The 21,027-nt window shown below is 44.1% G+C and overlaps 1 protein-coding gene across 3 annotated transcripts in view; it reads left to right on the forward strand.

Annotated features, from left to right (window-relative positions):
• The window catches only part of RAB27B (RAB27B, member RAS oncogene family), a 567,811-nt gene that overhangs the window by 241,597 nt on the left and 305,187 nt on the right, over positions 1 to 21,027 (forward strand). For 2 of the 3 annotated variants that reach the window (XM_069627003.1, XM_069627004.1), the window contains one exon: positions 5,623 to 5,679. The exons of the other annotated variant lie outside the window; for it this stretch is intronic. The gene's annotated coding sequence lies outside the window, so the exon portion shown is untranslated. The remainder of the gene's footprint in view (positions 1 to 5,622; positions 5,680 to 21,027) is intronic. 3 annotated transcript variants of the gene reach the window in all.

Consider the following 21,027-nt stretch of genomic DNA (forward strand, 5'->3'; position numbering starts at 1 on the left):
ATATCAGGGTATTTACCGTATTACAAAGTAAAAATAAATAAATTGGAGTTGCAAATAATAGGCATTAATAGTAATATTCACTAAAAAAGAAGAAACAAAGCGTTCGCAATGACTTCCCGAAACACAACATGTGAGAGGTGATTGGACAGCAAACAACGCGAGTCCAAAGTTACAGGACGAGAAAACAAATGCTTTAACAGGAAAATCTGTTAAACTGTCGATTGTGAGGACATAAGGGACAAGTGTACGAACATCAGGAAAGGAGTATTTATTTGTGGCAAAACTAACGTGTTTGAGGTAAGAAAGCAAAACATGTCAACCTAATGTGAAAGGGCATATTTATAAATGGAATGGTATAAACTAAGTTTACTGAAGTAATAATAAAAATATGTGATTTATTGCTATAGGAGTAACTGATATGGAGAAAGCAAAATACATGATTTTGCACAAGGGGAAAAAACAGCTATGTCAATCTATATATAATATGGAAAGAATGAGTGTAGATAAAACCTGGTGGAAATGAGTGGAGTATCTCAAGTTAGATTGCAGAGGAAAGGCATGCACAGGCATGCACAAAAAATGACACCATCGAATACATAAGAAATCACAACCAGAAAACCAATATTTCAAAAATAGAGGTCAAAAGAAAAATAACTGTACTGAAACGCAAAGCCATAGAGGATGCTGGTCAAATAGTGAGACAAATTTTGGGAGAACTGCCGCCACATTTAGCAGCAGAAATGCCTTGTGCAAAATTATTAAAACAACAAGTCATTTATCAAAGAGCATCTAAACAGAATATGCCAATAATCCCAAAAAACATTACTGGTTTGCGAATACATGAACACCTGAAAATGTCACTGCAGGGTGAAAAGTTTGTGTATCACGAAGGTGAAAGCAATGACGACAAACACCTGATGTTTGCTAGTGAATAAAATGTGCAACGACTAGTAATCATTGAACAGTGGATGATGAATGAAACCTTTAAAAGCTGTCCAACAACCATTCACACAGATGTACAGTATTCGTGCCGAGATTGAGATGCCATGAAGAGCTTTAAAAAAAACTGAAATACAAGGTTGTTACTTTATGGAGAAATATTCAGAAACATGGCCTGCAGCAAATGTACATTTCTGACAGTGAATTTCAATTCAACATAAAAAAGGTTATGCGCATTAATATGCGTTCCTAAAACTGAAATAGTAAAAGCATACATGACCACAGTAAAACAGCGCTATTTTCCATGCCATGAAAGCCTACTAGAAAGATTTTTCAACTACTTCGAGGGGACTTGGATAAACACCCAGACTAGATTTGGAAGGAAACAACTGAAGGTGTAAATAGAGTACTGGAATTGCTATAAAGACATAACAGAAGAAACACGAAAAACCAATAACAATCTAGAAGACTGGCACCATGGTCTAAATATCATGATGGGAAATACAAAACGATCCATTTGGACATTTTTTTAAATACTACAAAATGAGCAGGGTTTACAGGAAAACAGCATCATGCAAAAAATAAGTGTAACAAATCTACATAAAAGATCAAGACAACATGTCCAAACCATGAAAAAATTAAAGGAAAGAGCAAAAAAATTCAGAACAGTAACTTTAAATGACTACTTACCATTTAAAAACATGTTAATATAGTTGAAATGGTCGTTAGACTAGAAACAATAAAAAAGTGCTTGCAGTTCGAGGCCTTTGGCCATAATTATAGGGGGGAAAGGGGCATGCCCATCTTTTGGCGCGGGCAGGGCAGGGCTGGAGGGGCCACATTGCAGCCGCTGCATCAATTAAGTAATTGGACAGTGCAAGCCTGGCTGATGAGCCCAGCCAGGCTTGTGCTGTTCATTAGATAAAGCGGGTGGCAGGTATACCCTGCGCAGCTCAGTCCCTCACCCTGGCTGGTGGTCTGACTCAAAGTCAGCAGCCACTGCCATGGTGCTGGACTGGGTGGTATTCATAGATAGTATTCATATGTTCACATTTAGTCTGTTAAATACATTTTTTTTTTGGTGGAGAATGTCATATTTCACTCGCATCATATAAAGCATGACTATGTCAAACGATGCAAAAGGTTACCATTTCACATTATCTTTTGTTATGATTAAGTATTGAAAGACAGCCTACAAGCCATTCTTTATAATTTTGTGGAATTGCATTCTGGTATTTGTAGTCTTCAAGATGGGGTTAAAATAACGCAACATTTCTGCTGTTATTGTTTGACATATTGCAATAAGAATTCCTATATTGCTGAAGTACTATAATTATGCTGTGTGTACTTTTCAGGTCCAATTTATAAAACAGAGTATTATTGAAAGCCACACATAATGGTGAGGAGGATAAAGGATCAGAGGGCACATTTATTATGATGATTTACCAGGTCCATGAATGTGGGAAGACAGGTTGCTGGACTGAAGATGTTCTGCCTGGCCCTGTGCTGATTTTCATGGTACAAGTTGAGATTACATGTGGGTTGACTGCGTCCGCTCAATTCTTTCTCAGTGCTGACTCCATCCCCTTTGGGTGTTTTTCAGGTTAGCATGCATAAAAGCTTGTTTGCTCAAATTTTCGCCCACCAGGATTTGACTGTGTCTTCAAAGCACATGTGTTGTATTGATATTTTGCTTTCCATAGAATATTTCAATATAGATCTTTGGGTTAAAAGGGTGCACACCTTTTATGCTTGGCAGATGTTTTCTAGGAAAATCTCCTCTAGCTGTTTTTTTTTTCTTCTTTTTTTTGGGTATTGATTCATTTTGTGAATGACAATGCTCATTTCTAGGAAAGGCTTGTTGAATTAAATTTGCGTATTCCACTTTAGGATACACTCAGTCCCTGTGCGTATGTCAATGATCCCCACACTTTTTTCTGGACTTGAGCCCTTTTTATGACATTTTAAGACCTGCAGACCAGCTTACTCTGGCTGTCTCAGTACCTTTCTGGTAAATGGGCTTTGTTAGGATTGTACTATCCTGCAACAAAGGCACTTTGCCCTGTCTGGCCCAGGACCAATCCCTGCCGTTACATCATTGGAACGTGCAGTCACATTAGGTATGTTTGGATTACTTACCAGTGATCTTCATTACTCTTTGCCCTGCTCTTCCTTGCACAGTATTTTCTTTTGAGGTCCCCATCTCTACAAATGATTCAGATCACTCGGTCGGCTACTCCAAAATAAGCCTCACTCCTGATATTGCAACGGCCGTAATATTAACAGTTACAATTCAGAAATTGAACGTCAGTTTATTTGATACCTACAGATATTAATGACTAATTGTTTACATCATTTATGCGAGGGCCCCATCTTTTGCCACTTAGAGCCCTGCAAATCCTAGGGCTTTCCCTGACTGTGGGCTAACCCTGTAGTAAGGGGCTAACTTTTAGAGACAGCGGGAGTCACCGGGAGAGGGGCAAACTTTGTGGTTGCATCTGCATATTCTAATGAGACTATTCTAGTCAGCTTAAATGTTAAAAGCTGTTGACTCTCCGTGTCAGAAACACACACTTGAGAACTGTTATAATGAGCTGCCTTCTGTCTCCCATGCCCTGCTCACTCCCCTGACATCCATGTACCAAGTCACCCATCATGATTTCAATTGCCTAAAAATGTATGCATACAAATTCTGGTGCTAACAATGAAATGCTTTAAATTATTACTAAATGCCAGGCCTTTGTTAAAAGTGCACCCCTCCCCCACCCAAGCACTGTTTGTCAGGTCCTGCCATAGCAATGTAGTTCAGCCAGGTCAAGTCAACGTAGCCCAACATTTCGGGTGTCAGGGCAAGTGGGGGATAAAACATGGTCTGCTTAATGGCCGCTGCACCACTGTTTGCGTGTGTTATTGTGTATGTACTGTACATATGAATGTTGTATGCACACAGTGCATTGCAATTGAGGTGCTGGGTGCATGTGTGTGTGAGTGAGTTAGTGTGTGCAAGCATATGTGTGTTGACTTTTGTGTCTGAATGAATGATAAATAATGCATTGTTTGTATGTTCTGGGTTGAATGAAGTTGGGTGGCAGGCAGGAATGAAAATGTGTGTGGGCCCATTTTCAACATGGTTAGGGGACCACTGCTTAGAGCGAAAACAGTCTGAGCCACCGTGGGGTGCATACATTACAATGGTGGCAAAGATAAGGTTAATAGCCACCAATTATCTCGAGGCGGCCTGCCAGCAGGGAGCTTAAAAACTAAATGCCCACTGAAGCGCTCCAAACCCTTCTTTGTCAGCAATTGGCTGGTGTGAAGAACCAGTGTTAGAAGGCAGTGAGCTGATAACACTTTGGTGTAGCCCATGAGATGAGAAAAAACTATTTGTGATGCGAGCATTGCAGAGTGCAAATTTTAAGCCCCAGTAAGAAAATAGATATACATTAATATATTGCTGTCTTACAAGAACGCTGAGTGCTGACTGGCAACATGGTGGCATGTGCTGGGGGCCACCCCTGTGGCTCAAGGCCTCTTTTATTTGAAAAGGTTGAAAGGCTGTGATGCCGTCCACAGTGAATGGGTATGAATTTTGAGCGTGTGTGTATGTATGTATATGTGTGTGCGAGAGGTGCTTGGTAGGTGTGGCATTTGTTTATGGGCATCAAGAAGGCAGATATGAAATATTACATGGCTAGACTCAGACTGGCATTTTGGGGCAGTCAATCTAGCCCTTTCTTACTGTGACATGACTTTATTCTGGGCATCTTGATAAAGCAAGCATGGTATGTGTTATCAATCTGCTAGATGTGCATTTGTTACTGTTGTCAATGCAGTGAATTCTAAACTTTCCGAAGTCTGGTGTGCCTTTAGAATTTAATTTTAAAGATACACCGCAAGTCTTATGCAAGTTATAACAGAGCGTTGGTAAGTGATTCTTCTGGTGATGTAGTTTAGCGTTATTCCTCAGATCCACCATCCACGTTTTCTCCATCCCACCCCTTTCCTTCAGTAGTTATGTCCACCCCAACATTTTCAGTAAAGTTACACCACTGTCGAGTGGTTCGGAAAAATGCGAAGTAAATCCAGGAAAAGCCTAATTAAGGTCAATCCAAGAAACGAAAAAGAAACTCTGAATTCAAAAAACACGAAATCGTTGATTCCAAAGCCATAAAGGTCCAGCCAAGAAAAGAAAATCCAAGTTCCCAAAAAAAACAAAATCCATCCGAAATCCATGAATCAAGATCCATGCAAAAAATTAGAAAACCCAAACAATCGACACAAAAACGGTAGACTCCAGCGATTTTACGACGCAGAAAAAAGTTCCAAAACCATTAGGAAAAAAAAGAATCCACAGATCAAGTAAAAAAAAAAAAAACAGAAAATCCAGGGACAAAGGAAAGACCGGATGCTTACTCCTGCAAAACAAATCTTCAAATTAAAAAAATGGCAACCGGAAGAATGAAAATGTCATTGGACGTAATGTAAATAGTAGAATCGCAATACAAACAATGGACTCATATACCATCTAGTGAACAAGCATAAACATTACATTTCGTTGCATAATTTGACTACAGTAAAAATACCTTATTATTAAATTAAAATAGATTTTTTTACAACTGAACAATGCATTAAGAAATGTATTAAAGTAAATAATATTTATTAATTACAAATTTGCATTTGCAGAGAAAAAAGGAAAAAGAAAGTAAAAGGAGCAAGAAAAAAAGAAAAAAAGAAAAAGAGGTAAGGTTTTTATACAAAAGTAATTCAAAATTTTGGATGAGTAGAACATTTGGTACTAGCTAAATTCGAACATTTGGGTGAGTAGGTCATTTTAACTCTGTCTTTTTGGGTGATTCCTACAATTGTACGTACATTATTTGAATACTGATTTCTATCCATTCAAATTCTGTCTCTTTACCCAGCAACTGTGCACTGATACCCACAATTGCACTGTTACTATGTATTTGTATATTAGCACATGGTCCTGGGATCATCAACAGTGCATTACGGACTATATCATTTCAATGTTGACCAATAATAACACTGATGTCTATGTATTTATATGAATGGTGCTTATTTGCACATATGTATTTTCTGTGCATAGACCTTTAAACCACACTTTGGGCATGATTCACAGAAGCATTTGATACCGGCGCAATCCCATTGGAAAACACTCTGTGAATCAGGCCCTTTATTCCTATCGTGCTTATTTGTGCAAGGTATCACAACACTATTAGTGCAGTATGAGTAGCACTAAGTGTTTTTAATAATATTGAGGTGTTGGAATAGTGAGAAATAGGTACATATACTTTTTTTAAAACTCTCAAGAATTCTAGGATTTTATATTCACTATGATGATTTTAAAATGTGTAATGTGGTCCAGAAATGTGTATTTGCACGCATGTATATGTTTGTATTCATGTGTAATATTAGTGTCTGGTAAAATCTAATTTGACTAATTACAAAAATTAAAATTAAATTAAAATTAAGAATGTTTAATTTTGACTTAAATGCACTTGTATAGTTTTTTTAATAATACTTGGAGGGTAACCCCTGAAGAAGGGACACATGCCTCGAAACACTTGGGTTTCTTATGCCCTCAATTTCCAGTGTTTTCCTTTCTTAAGATTCACAGAGTGTTGTAAGTATTTGTGAGTCAATTGTGTTGTAATATCTATTTTCCCACATGAATATAGGCTTTCTTTGATGCAAAATGCACTATAAACACATCACCTATTCATATGTTGAGTGTGAGACTCCATCAGTTCTTCTGTATGTGGCATTAATTGGCATGAATATTGGTGTATTCATTGTAAAATATTGCTTCATATGATATTTGCTTCCACATGGTTGTTCTATTAAAAAGTTTGGAACACAGTGTGCAGTTGGGGTCCACACAGACTATTTTTGACTGGACAGTGTAGCAGTACAGAGATCATTGCCCCATTAAGAGGGAAGAAATTGAGGGATGTGTTGTGCTATCAAGGGAGAAAAGATGGGTACTGGGATTTGTTTTGTTTTTTATTTGGTGTTTTTGCACTGTGATGTTAGTATACAAAACCCTTCAGAGCACCAATGTCTAAACGCTCTGCTGCCCTGCTGTTCTCCTCATCTGCCCTGGACTCTCTGCTGCCACGCTGTTCTCCTCATCTGCCCTTGATAACATCCTGCTGCAAGCAACCCCTATCCTCAACCCCTGTTGATTTCCTTGGCCCTCGACCCTAGCGCCTCCTCATGGTTGTTGCCACTCACCTCTCTGCCCTAGACGCTCTGCTGCCCTGCTGATCTCTCCAACGGCCCTTGACAGCTTCCTGCCGCAACCCCTACTCTAGGCCCCTGCTGCTCTCACCTCTCCTACACCCACCAGCACTTACTCCTTTCCCCTCCCTGTCATGCACCTTATCTGTTTCTCCCTTCATAGGCTTCCCTACATTTCCCTCTCCCTCTCCCTCCCCCTCCTCCTCCTCCTCCTCCTCCTCGTCTACCGTCCCCTCATCTTAATGTCCACCCCCTCCTCTCACCTTCCCCCCTGCCCACCCCACACAATCCCATCTCGCCCCAATCTTATCCATCTCTCCATGGCCAATCCCTCCAGCATCCTTAACATTGCCCTCTGGAACGCCTGTTCCATCTGCAATAAAGCCACTGCGACCCTCAACCTGTTCTTCCGACTCAATCTCTTCACCCCCTCTTCCTCCTTCTCTCATGTCTCACGCCCCTCTGGTCGCGGAGGCGGCGTCTGCCTCATTTTTCACCCTAAATGTCTTTCCTCATTCCCTACCCTTACCCTCCCCACCTTCTCTTCCTTTGAAATTCTCTTCAAATCTTTCACTCATCCCCACACAATCTCCTTCTTCATTATTTACAGACCTCCTTCTATGAAGACCTGGACCATCTTCTCTCTCTCATCTCTCCCTCCCCTACTCCTCTCTCAGTCCTCAGCGACTTCAACCTCCCTCTCTCATCCACATCTCATTCTTCTCCTCTCCTATCACTACTTGACTCCTACCTCCTCTCTCACCTGCCCACTCCCCATCCACTCCTCAGGCTCCATGCTCGACTGCATCTTTCTCTCTTCTCACTCTTCCTCCCCTGTATCGTCTCTCCCCAACTATCTCTCTGACCACGCCTTGCTCTCCTTCGCCCTCACTCCTCCCCCCTTATCTTCCGCCTCCTCCCCCTCCTCTCCCTCCTTTTCTCTTCGTGACCTCCGCAACTTCAACCCTACTCTCTTCCTTGACTCCTGTTCTCCCTCTGTTCCCCTCCTCTCTGACTTCGCCTCCCTCTCACTGTCCTCCTCTATAACCTCCAGTTTTGACCAACTCTATCCTCTTACTTCCTTTTCCCCCTCTCACAAACCTTCCCAACCCTGGCTCTTTTCCCACCTTCTGTCCATGCGCTGCTTCCTCTGACGCCTTGAACGACGCTGGATCAAATCCCCTTCTCTGACCAATCAATCCTCTTATTTCTCATATCAATCTCTCTACAACTCCTGCCTCTCATCTGCCAAGCGATCCTACTACTCTTCCCTCCTCCATTCACAAGCCTCTCATCCCCACTGTATCTTCCAGACCCTTTACCGCCTTCTTTCCCCTCCTACTTCTGACCCTTCCACTAACTCTCCCCTCTCTCCCTCTGACTTTGCTAACTTCTTCTCATCCAAAATTCTATCTGTTCGCCAGAACATCCTCTCCGCTCCTTCCTTTCCCCCTTTTACCCACCTCCCCCTCCCTCTCTCCCAGCTCCGCCAACTTGTCCACCTTCTCTCCTATCACCCCTGCATGTGTCTCCCATCTCCTACCGCCGCCCCATCCGATCCCATCCCGACTTCCCTCATCCGCAAAATTCACCATCTCCTTATTCCCTACATAACCGTCTTCTTCAACACCTGTCTCTCCTCCTCCACCTTTCCTTCAGCTTTCAAACACGCCACCATAATCCCTATCCTGAAGAAACCTTCTGCTAGCCCTCTTCTTGCCTCCAACTTCAGACCAATTTCCCTTCTCCCCATTATCCCAAAGCTCCATGAGTGCCTAGCCTACTCTCAACTTTCTGCATTCGTCTCATCCCACTCCCTCCTCCCCACCTCTCAATCTGGTTTCCACCCTAAACACTCCACTGAGACTGCCCTCACCTACGTCCTCAACTCTCTCTTTACTGCTCACTATGCTAAGCAATCATCAATTCTCATCCTCCTTGATCTTTCAGCAGCTTTTGACACCGTAGATCACCCCTTATTTCTCAGCACTCTGTCCTCCCCCGGCTACAAAAGGCTCTGTTCTCCCTGGCTCTCCTCTTACCTCTCCAATCGATCCTTCACTGTCTCCTGGGGTGGCCGTACCTCCTCCAGCCTCCCCCTGAACTATGGTGACACTCAGGGATCCATGATGGGTCCCATTCTTTTCTCTCTCTATACCTCCCTTTTCTCGCCAGTAATCTCCTCTTTTGGCATTTCCCACCACTTCTACGCTGATGACACCCAACTCTTTCTTTCCTTCTCTTCCTTTACACCTGACCTTCACCACACTCTTTCCTCCTGCCTCACAGCCATAAAAAACTGGATGTCATCCGACTTTCTTTACCACAATACTGACAAGACTGAGGTGATTTTCTTCCCTCCCAACACTCTCTCCCCTTCCCACTCTCCACCTTCCAAAATCCCCATATCTACCCATGCCCGCAATCTCGGCATCCATCTCAACTCCTCTCTCTCCTTCTCCAACCACATCTCTCTAACCTCTCGAGCCTGTCATCACCACCTCTTCAACAACCGCAAGATCTGCTCCTCTGTCACATTCCATGCTTCCAAACTCCTAATCTCCTCCCTTATTTTCTCCCGCCTCTTCTACTGTTCGTCCCTCCTCTTTGGACTCCATGTCTCTCACTTAACTCCCCTAAAATCCATCTACCACTACTCTATTTGTACTCTATGTCTCCTCGGCCCACGAGACTCCATTTCTTCCTCCCTCTCTCAACTTAACTGGCTTCCCTCCGTCTCACAACTGAAATTTCAATTCCTCTGCCTTGTCTACACATCTCTCCATGACATGCCCCCATACCTTTCTTCCCTCCTCTCTTTTTATTCACCCTCCCGCTCTCTCCGCTCAGCAGACCTCTACCTCCTCACTTTACCACCAGCACCATGTGCCTCCTCACGCTTCTGCTCCTTCCAACTCTTGGCCCCCCTACACTGGAACTCCCTTCCGCTCCCCATCCGCTCCACCCCCACCTACTCATCCTTCCGCTCCTCCCTGAAAGCCCTTCTTCACCCCCCCCCTGAATCCCTTCCCTATACCTCTCCCCTTCCTAAGGACCTTAAATTTGTCACTGATACCACTTAAGAGCACTGAGGACACCAGATCACTCGCCCTTCCCTTCCCCTCCTCCTTAACCTCCCCCTCCCCACTTCCTCCCACTCCCAGACCAGAAAACAGACTCTGTACACCCCTCACCTTCCCCCACTCTCCCCCTCCTCCTTGTAAATTGTTCTACATGTTGTTCTAATGACTTGTCTCATGTTTGTAAATATGCTTTTTCACTCTTGTACCAGTTATATTGTAAAGTGCTTTGGCTTAAAGCGCTATATAAATTCAATAAACATAAACATAAATCTGCACGTCTCATTCTTTTCCAAAACTGGGGGTGCGTTATTCAGTTTGTAGTGTACACCTTACATTCAGGTCTTGATTTAGGGTGCTCATATTATCCAGGCCATCACTACTTGGAGGCGCAGTCAGTGTGCATGGTCAATTCTGATGCTAACACATAAATGCATTGCGAACAAGGCTCCAAAATACATTAGCAACCTCATATGCAAAGTGCAGTCCAATAGACTCCCCCGTTCTGTTAACACTAACCTGCTTATCACCCCTAGGCATAGGAAACAGAGAGCAGGAGGCTCAAGCTTCCCAGCAATAGCACCTAAACTGTGGAACTCCCTACCTCACCAACTGAGAAACAACACCTCCTTTTCGTTATTCAGAAAAAAATCTAAAAACCTTTCTCTTTAGATCCGACCCCCTGCAATAGTCACACTGGCCCTCATTCCGAGTTTGGTGGTAGTCATGGCGCTATTTGCGCCCTGACTGCCACCAATAACGGTACTGTGTCCGGATTGGTGCAATGGGGACTTACCGGTCTAGTCCGACCTTGGCGGGACCGGTAAATCCTCATTCACCAATCCATTCCCCATTCCCATTTGAGCCCCCATAGGGCTCAATGGGAATGGGGAGGGCGCCAATAACGGGCTTGCGAATGTCAAGCCCGTTATTTGCGCCCTGTTCCCTTAACGGGTCCCGTCCAAGGAGGGACCCACTAAGGGACCTTGTAGTAGGGCGGTAAGGGATTACCGGCACCGGACTCCTTACCGGTGCACGCTATCCCTTACCGCCAACCTCGGAATGACGGGCCACTGTCTTGTAGGTCTACAGCCAAATGTACAATAAGGACATGTGATCATGTGTAAATGTGTAAACAATGAGTAAACTATATTACTAAATTGGTGTAAATGTACTGCTTAATATGTAAATATGTAACGAAACGGTTGCCATTTAAGACGTGTAAACCTGTAACCAGATCCTTAAATATTTCACAGCGCCTAGATGCCTTTGGGCTGTGTGTGCGTTACAAATGAATGAATAAATCCTTTGCAGATGCTGATTTCTGCAGATGCAGGCGATGCAGCCGCCCAATGGAGGAGGAAGATCCTCTGTCACCATTGGCTTAGTGTAGGTCAGTGGAATATTTTTATGCGCCTACATCGGCCTCCTAGGCCTACAGGCTATAAATATAATATAGACAAATTGATTGATGTGTCCAATGACGTGGCATGTAAGCAGCCCAAAAGCCACAGGTGTTACTCGCAGCAAGCTCACTCAGCTTCCCGCCAGTTCCAAGGTGGTAAACAGTGAGAGGTGTTGACTTAGGTAAATTATGAAACCTCTTAGTGCCTACAGGCTATTCAGTTCTTAAAGGGTACTATTTTACTTATTGTCACATTACTCAGCAGGGTGGTATTACTCAAAATATTACCTGTGAAGGTACATTTATTTTGGCCATAGCTTGGTGAGTTCTTCTCTTATGTGATCAGTTTGCAGGACAAAAGGTGACGCAGCCCTTCATGTGTCAAAGTTCGATGAACTGAGTAGGGTGAAAAGGATGACATTATTGTCATTATTATTTCGTTGAACACAGCAGAAGCAAAGTAGAGGCGTTGCTGCTCGGTACTATCCAGACAAGGCGAATTCATGTTCACAATGTTAATTACTGGTAATTTCATGTTTACTAAACCGCAATTAGACCTCAAGAGAGGGGGACATATTGCAAATGTATAACAGTCCCGTTTTTGATTGTTCTATGTACCTTGAAATGCCAGCATTATGGTCGCTTGGCACAGCGTTAGTAGGACTCGAAGGCGCTGAATAACCTGTCCCGCAGGTTTTCTAACGTCTTTCTCTCGTTAATCAGCCTTTGCATCCGTGAGCAGGTTCTCACTGCCCTTTCGCCTCACCACTCGGGCACGCCCTTTAAGAACACACTGCCTCTGTACAGCTCGCATCTGGGTCCTATTGCGTATTGAACTTATTGAGCAAAACCCCTTTATGAAGTTGCAGTGACTTAAAGGAAGCCCTTTTGATCATGCAAAAAAAAAGCAAAAAGGGCAATGTTTTGTGCACCTTCAAAAAGCTAGGCTCTTTGAACAGCATGACAGTGAAAAGGTGTTCATGAATACACGTGTGTGTTAACGTGGTACTTTGGTACGGTTTATTTATTGAGATGTTTGATAAATCATCAGTCTGCTATCAATTGCGCAAGAAAATGGTACAACACATCGAGTCATGGCGCTGACACACATTCAAGGATGTAGAGAATAACACAACAAAAGCAAATACACATCAACTAGATACACAATAATTAGGCAGCACATCTTAGTGATGAGAGACTTAGGGAATGTACAAGTGGAAAAACCTGCAAGAACACAAGGCAAGTATATACGAGTATTTACGAGTATTTATAAATTGAGGTGAGGAAGGGAGACAGACAATGGGGTGGGTAAAGCTACAGGAAGGCAGACGCCAACTTGTTGACATATAGTTTATGGTTGACTTATAGTTTCTGGTACAAATGGCAGTAGGAGCTGTGACGAATCTGGACAATTTGTCCCTTCTCCCCAGAGGGGAGCCACCCCCTTTGAGGCTACGCAGTTGAGCCTGCTAAGTAAAAATCAGAGAGAGACTCCTACTGAGGAGAGCTGCTACGCAGAGGCAAGTCTCTGCAGAATCGAGCCTCTGCAGAATCGACGTAATGGAGAGACAGAGCCACACAGGGCCGCAAAGCCTGCAGCATCAAGGAGGCCGAGTTTGTGTTAGAATCACATGCAGTACCCTTTGGAAACACTACACACAATTAAGACTACAAGCGCAAGTACAATTTCACCTTTGGTACAAGCCTGTACTACACAATAATGTGGTAGTAGTGGTTGAGCAGCCAGACTTATCTCAAGATTAAAGTGATCAGTACAAGGGGTTACACAAAGGACTAGCAATCACAGTGGTTCAAACAAACACTTACACAAGGTTTCTTGGTAAAAGAATATACACTTATTTACACAGTCAATTGGAAAACATTCCATTAGTAAGAGCAGCTCAATATCACAATCTAATTTACTGCAATACACAACCAATCAGTTTCTGAACAAGTTCAGCTCCCCTGCAGTGGGAGCAAATGGCACTTCAGTTACTTTAAAAGGGGGTAAAAAGACAAGGTTAAAAGAATCAAATCACCAATACATTCAGAGGTAGGGCAAATAGTTTCAGTTCACTACAACCAGCAATTCAATTCAATAGGCCTGGGCCAAAGTCAATGGTTCAGAGTCTTGGATAGGATAGTACAGTTCTGGTAGTAAACAGTTAAGTCTTTGCCACGGTTTTTAGAAGTAGTTGGTCAGATGAAAAGTTATATGTCGGTTTACGGAAGGACAAGCCTTCAAAGTTGGGAAAGTTTTACAAACTTTCCACGTAGCAGGAAGGATTTTCACACCGCGTTAGCATAGTATCTTATGGATGAAGAAAAGCTGTAGCTGAGGCAGTTGTTACTGGCACTTCCTGCAGATCTTGCTGTTCCTGAGCTTCAGTCGTGGGGACAAGAAGGAGGACGTCGGGAGGTTCCTGCACTGCCCAGGGAAGAGGCCACAAGCTTTGCTAAACGTCAATTTAAGGTGTGAGTCCCTTAAAGACCACAAAATGGTATCCTTCTCTCTGGGTATCCGGTTTTCAACAGCACTCTGGACAGCCAGCTGGCCAATCACGCCAGAGTGCATTCAGGTCTCCTAGGAGAATAAGCACAGGGAGTTTCGAGCACCTCCCTCACATCCTGTCCACCCTAGACACTGAAGCGCCAGAGGAGGGCTTCAGCACTGAAGCCCGCCAAAGCCCAACGAAGAAAGGGACCAAACCCTGGCAGGCAGAGACAAACACAAGAAGGGCCTTTCCTAAAAGAAACGGTGAAAAAAGATGACCGGAGTCTGTTTTTACAGATAGGTCTTGTCCGCCATATTGAAAAACATGGCTGACTCGATTTTTAGCTACCGGTGTTCGCGGTCGGAAAAAACATGGGTAGTTTGTTCTAAACCACTGCCACCAACCATTTCAAGAGGGAAAGGGTAACATTTGACTGTTACATGAGTGTTTATATGCTAGGCACCCCCTCCAGCACTCTCTAGGAAGATTGTGTGTGATGGGTCTGTAAATTTAAAAAGACTAGTAAAGTCAATTTAACTTTACATACACAGTAGTCAGTCTGAGAGAAGGTATTTAAACCTTAGGAAGTCTGAAAGACATCCCTGTGCCACTGAAAGTGCTGTGTAACACACAAGAAAAAGATGATGCCTAAGGAGTTGTTTTAAAACTCCATATCCAAAGAACACAAAAGTAAAACACATTGAAAATGAAAAGTTCAAAGTCCCAAAATATAGCAAAAGAGCTGGAGGGCTCTAAGGTAGAGGGAATTTAGCACTTGGGCGAGAATTCTCCCTAACAGAAAGCGATGGCTGAAAGCCTGAGGGTTAGCATTCTACTCGACGAGAAGCCAAGGTCGGAGGAGAGGCAAAGACAGAAACAAAATGTTCTCATCTGGTCGCATGACCATGTAGAAGCTTTGTCAGGCCCTCAGGCCTGTAACTGATGCTGAGACCAGACCGCCTGAGTGAGCCTGGGACCCCAAACTCCTCACACATCTGACATTAGCTACCTAGCGAACTAGCAACGGGGAGAGCCAATATGGTTACAGGAGCCTGAGAACCCTGACAGAGACAGTGGGCCTCATTACAAGTCCGGCATTAAGCGTGCCGGTAAAACTGGCAGGCTGCTACCAGACTTGTAAACAGTTACCGGCACCTAGCTTCCCGGTAACCCCAGGACATTACAAGTCCTGGAGGAACGGGAGCTAGGTGCCGGTAATATGTTAGGACACTATGGGAATGGGGACCACAGAAACAGTGGCACCGGTAACAACGGTGCTGGTGCTTCTGTGAAAGTCTATGGGTGGGTACCGGTCTGCCCGGCAACCGCCTACCTGACTTGTACTTTGTCACTCCAGAAACAATGGTGCTGGTAAGCTTACCAGCACTGTTGTTTCCGAACCAGCAAAGTTGTAATGAGGGCAATTGAGTGAAGGCTACGAGAGCCGACGAGGTTACAGGAACCTGTGAAACCTGATAGAGACATTGAGCCTCAGTCTGACCCTGCCAGTCCAGAAACAAGGGTGCCAGTAAGCACAGTAGCCATGGTAGGCAGACCCGCCATGGAAGCACCGGCACCATTAACAGCATTGCTGATGCTTCCGTGTTGCCATTCCCACAGTACCAGCGCCTGACATTCCGAGCCACCGAGGTTGTAATTGCCCGGTGGCACCGAGAAGTCAGGCACCACAAATATTTACGGGTCCGGCGGCAACCCACCAGTAGCACCGGCACGGTTACCACCGTACCCGTAATGAAGCCCATTGAGTGAAGGCTACGAGAACCAACAAAGTTATGGGAGCTTGAGAAACCCAATAGAGACATTGAGTGAAGGCTACGAAAGCCTATGAGGTTTCGGGAGCCTTTGAATCCTGACAGAGAATATAACATTACAAGATACAAGCATTGTGTGTAACAGCTGGAGAAGCTATCAAGGTTACAAGAGCCTGAGAAACCCGATTGTGCAAATACAATATGAAAGGGGGATTGTGAATGATATGAACAATGTGAATAACGGCTGGCAGAAAACGATCAAACTTATGTAAGCCTCAGAAAACTGAGCATGCAAATACCTTATTAGACGGGGAAGAAAAAAGATATGTACATTGTGAATCAGTGCTACAAAAGACACAGAAGTTATTTTGAACTTTGACAAACCAGGGTGGACAGTCACCATATGTAAACGCGGGTGAAAGAAAAGTAACCTGTCTGAGGATTACAAAACTTCAGTGAGTCCCAACACCTCTAATGTGGAACAGAATCAAATCCTTGTATTCCCAGGTTACATATGTTGAGAGAAAGGAGAATCTGATACACCACATTAACTCACCTACAAGCAGGAGGCTATTAATTATGGTTCAACTAAATTTGCTCCCACTGTTCAAAGGTCTAGGGTTTCATCAAAGTGTCTGTGTGATATGGGACTTGATGAGGATCTGGTCTACTTCCTCCTGATCTGCCCATTCTATCTCACACAGAGGTTTGAGTGGATAAAGCCATCGTTTCTGGAGTATAACATCAGATCTTGGAAGGAAGCTGTAAGCTTACTGATAAACTGTGCTGAGGCTCAGTTCTTGCATAACCTGATGAGGTTTATGGATGGGACCTTAAAGAACTTCTAAAATATATACCCTGGTCATATGTCAAAGTCACTAACGGCAGCTCTTGCTAAACTAACTAAATAAGCTTTGGAATATTTATTCTTAGTGGACATTTTGGTGAAAGTCTAATTTGTTGGTTTTTAAAATTGTATTTGTATCAATCAATGTTTATCATTTTGAAATGAACGAGTCACAGGTGGACTGATTTTAATGTATGATATGATATGGCATATATAATGCGCATATACACAAGTGTTTCAAGGCGCGACACAACAAGGGATGGGGAACAGAGGGAAGACAGCGATCCTACTAGACCAAGTGTCATTCAGATGGTACAAGTGCAGGGGAAGAGGGAAAAGGAAAAGTGCGGAGAGGGAGGGGGTGGGGACAGTGCAGTACATGGGACAATAGAATACATAAAAACAATATGAGAAGTAAGGCCAGCTGGTGGCAAGTGTAAGGGTAAGTGTAGACATCAGGTTTCAAATGTTGGTGGGGGACTGTAGGGATACAGAAAACAGTCCCCAACTGCGGGGGTTGTCAGGGAAACAGTGCAGGTATGTACTGGTGGGGTTGGAACCTGGGCCCGAGATCTGAGGTTGGCCAGGTAATGAGATATATCATTTTAATATTAATGGGGTAATCCAAAATTCATTTTCTAATTGAATTGGAACAGAAAGAAGTATTTTGTTTTGTTTCAAAGAAATCCTGGAGGAATGTTCACACCAAGAGACTATTTTCTTTGGTAAAAAGGGGAGAGCGAAACCCACAACTAGATTCAAAGACTGGGAACGATATCTTACTGTGTTACAAGAACTTTGAAGAACTTTCTTGTTGAACAATCCATAAATTCCCAGTGTTGGACCAGGCAGAAGTCTCCCCCAAGACCTTGTTTTGGTCCCTATCCATTTATTCGTTTTTGTTCTAAAGTTGGAAGGCCAGTTAGCTGGTTAGGATTCAGATGAAGGGCTTTTATTTTGGGAATTTAACGTGCACCCTACGCTTTTATTTTATTAGGTAGGGTTTGATTTTGAATAATACCCTTCAATATATCACTAACTTGTCTGGTTCGCTTCAGAGGCTTTATTGCTGATTTCCGCAGAGAGATTGCTCCAAAATTTAGAGCTGAGCACTACCAAAGAATTACCAGAGTCTTTAAGCAAGCTTCTTTGGTTTTCTACCTCACTGCAACGCTGGGAAGGCAGATCTGGGAGACCACTAGTTCCCACAAATGAGGGATTGATATTTTGCTGGCCACAGCCACTACGAAGGACATCATATTTGCCTTTACCCTGGTGGGCCTTGAGAAAGCCTCCTACATTTGGCCTAAACTGGGGGTGGACCCTCTTAAGACCTGTCTGGGCCAATATACACTACGGCACACCTCCACTTGACACTGCCTGAGAATATCGGATTTCTAACTGCATATCTGAGACACTTGACTGGTGTGCACCACTGTGCCATTATATAGGATGCATTCCACTAAAGAAAAAGGCAACAGTGACGGTTCCATTATGGATTTATGTACCGCAAAAGGGAAGCAACCGGAATCTGTGGATCTCAAAAATATGGACTACCCTCACACACAGACCAGCCATGTGGACTCCCAAGATAACAAAGTTCTTGATGCTATTACTGTGCTCAGATCTTCCTTGTAATATAAAATTGACGAGGTCAAGCTTGACGTCAACCTTTTGAGGCAGGATGTACAGTCACTTTCAGAACGGGTTACCACTGCGTAGTGCTTATTGCAGGAAACCGCCTCTAGCACTACTGAACTGGAAAAGATAAGGCAGACCTTAGAAGCCAGGAATGCCATATAGGAAAACCGATCTGAAGATGCGGAAGGGCTCATGCCGCCACAATATTAGAGTGGTAGGCAGGCCAGAAGGAAGCAAGGTCACAGACCCACACATTTTATGTCGAATGCCTGATCCTACAGGAAGTTGGCCCAGGGAAATTATCTCAAGGATTCTCGATTGAGAGAGCGCACAACTCGCTGCAAAGACGACCACCGCCGGGATCCCACCCAAGACCTATAATTGGCAGGGTCCTTAATTATAGGGATAGGGAGGTAATCCTGCAACACTGAGAGAGAAAGTAGCTTTGCAAAGAGGGAACGTCATGATTGCAAAATAACCGGATTACACACCACTGGTTCAAAGGAAACGCAACATGTCTATCCCAACAAAGCAACGTCTTCGCCAACAAAGACTGAAATATATGCTAATCAACCTGGCTTGACTGAAAGTCGTGTGTAAAGGGAAAGCACACATTTTTGGAATGCCAGAGGCAGTGATTATGTGGATGGACCATAAAAGAATGAAGGAGAAAATGAGGGACTCAAGCAGAGTTGAGAAGGAATGATCCTGCTGCGACACGCGGCTCTTACACTACAGTTACACATGAACCTCTAGTGCTAATATAGACGTATGCCAACTTAAGCTGTAGTGGCGGGAGCACACACCGCAAATGCCCAGGACATGAAATGCCTGGCTCGCCCGGACTGGTGTTTACCACCAGCAATGACTTGCAGGTGTGCATACGCCAGTCCTGTAACCCTCCCATCTGCTGGGATGTGCACAAACCCGAATGGCAGGAAGCTGTTGGGTAGTGTTACTGTGTTAAAGTTAAGGACCCGCTGTTGGGGTCCCAAGTTGTTTGAGCTGCAAACCCGTGTTTTGTAATATGTATGCGATCAGGGGAGGGCCCTCCTACACCAAAACCCTCAACTCCCGATTGGGGACGAACTTGCATTATGATGATGGTGTTGCTTAATATTGTGTCACGGAATGTCAGGGGATTACGGACTTATTTGCATAGGAACAAAGTGAGGTCTTTTGTCCATAGGAAAAATATTACAATTTCATTGCTTCAGGAGACTCGTTTGCTTCCTGCAGACCAGGACACCCAGGACACGTTGGTTGCCAGGCAGGGAGGTATTGGGTATGAATCCCACATACACCAGGGTTCGGGTGTGTGCACAGGTCCCCTTCCGACTTACAAATGTTGAAAGGGACAATGAAGGCAGACATGTCATTATACATGGGCACATAGGTCAGCAAGAAATATGCGTAGTGAATACTTACTGCCCGAATCACGTTATACCGGCTTTCCTCACACCTTTGTGCAGTAAACTGTTGCATACTAGGGAGACCTTCTTCCTGTGGGGGGGAGGCTTCAATTGCGTGAGGAATCCAGCCCTTGATAGATCTGACTCGCCCTGGCCCAGGTTGCTGTTAGAATCTGATGCCCTAAACGCAACAATTATGGACTTGGCCCTAGCAGATGTATGGAGGGAACTGTACGGCATAGAGAAGGGACATTCCTTTTACTCAGCTCTGCACCGCCTTTATACCCGCATTGACTATATGCTGGTAGGTACTAAACATCTGCCCGAATTTTCAAGTGCGGAATGCATGGGGCGCACCTTCTCTGACCACCCCTCACTGCTGGTACAATGGTCAACGAGAAGCCCCTGGTGCCCAATGCCCACATGTCGCCTTTTGCCCAAGGCATTACTAGACAAGACCTTTAGGGATCAATTAAGCGACCTTTTGGTTGGATTTCTAGAAACAAATGTCGGCAGCATGGACAGCTGGAGCTTAGTATGGGAAGCCCTGAAGGTTGCCACAAGGGGGAGGCAATGGCAGGGGGAGGCGGGATTAGGAAAACTTTAAAGGAAGCCTTATAACAAACAAAAGGCAAGATTCGAGATAAGGAAGTCGAGGCAGCACTAGGCTTGCTACGTAAGAAATGTGATGTTATGTGGGAAAGGCTTCGCCAATTTGTTCATGTGACCCATTTGGCACATATGCATGCAGAAGGGGATACATCAGGTTGGATGCAAAGCGGAGTGACCCAGAAAACCAATAATGCAGGTCAGGGAGGAGTGTGGGGAATTGTGGAGGTCCCAAACAGACATAAATGATGCCCTCTGTGCTTTTTATAAGACCTTATATAGACATGAGAGGCTATCGGACCCTGCAGAGATGCGAGAGGCCCTTTCCCAGATAGAGTTGCCGCAACTCTCTGCTGAACAGGCAGCTTCCCTGGAACTGCCATTAACGGAGGAAGAAATAAGGGGTATAATCCGTCCCTTCCTGCAGGGAAAATGCCTGGCTTGGACGGACTCCCTGCCGAATTATATAAAGCATTTACACCCACCCGACGCCTGTGTTATTAAAAGTTTATGAGGAAAGTTTATGAGGAGACCTACCAAAGAGGAGTCCTCCCAGCTAGTATGAGGTT

The sequence above is a fragment of the Ambystoma mexicanum genome, chromosome 6p, assembly GCF_040938575.1.
Source record: "Ambystoma mexicanum isolate Mex_15411 chromosome 6p, UKY_AmexF1_1, whole genome shotgun sequence".
Taxonomy (NCBI): domain Eukaryota; kingdom Metazoa; phylum Chordata; class Amphibia; order Caudata; family Ambystomatidae; genus Ambystoma; species Ambystoma mexicanum.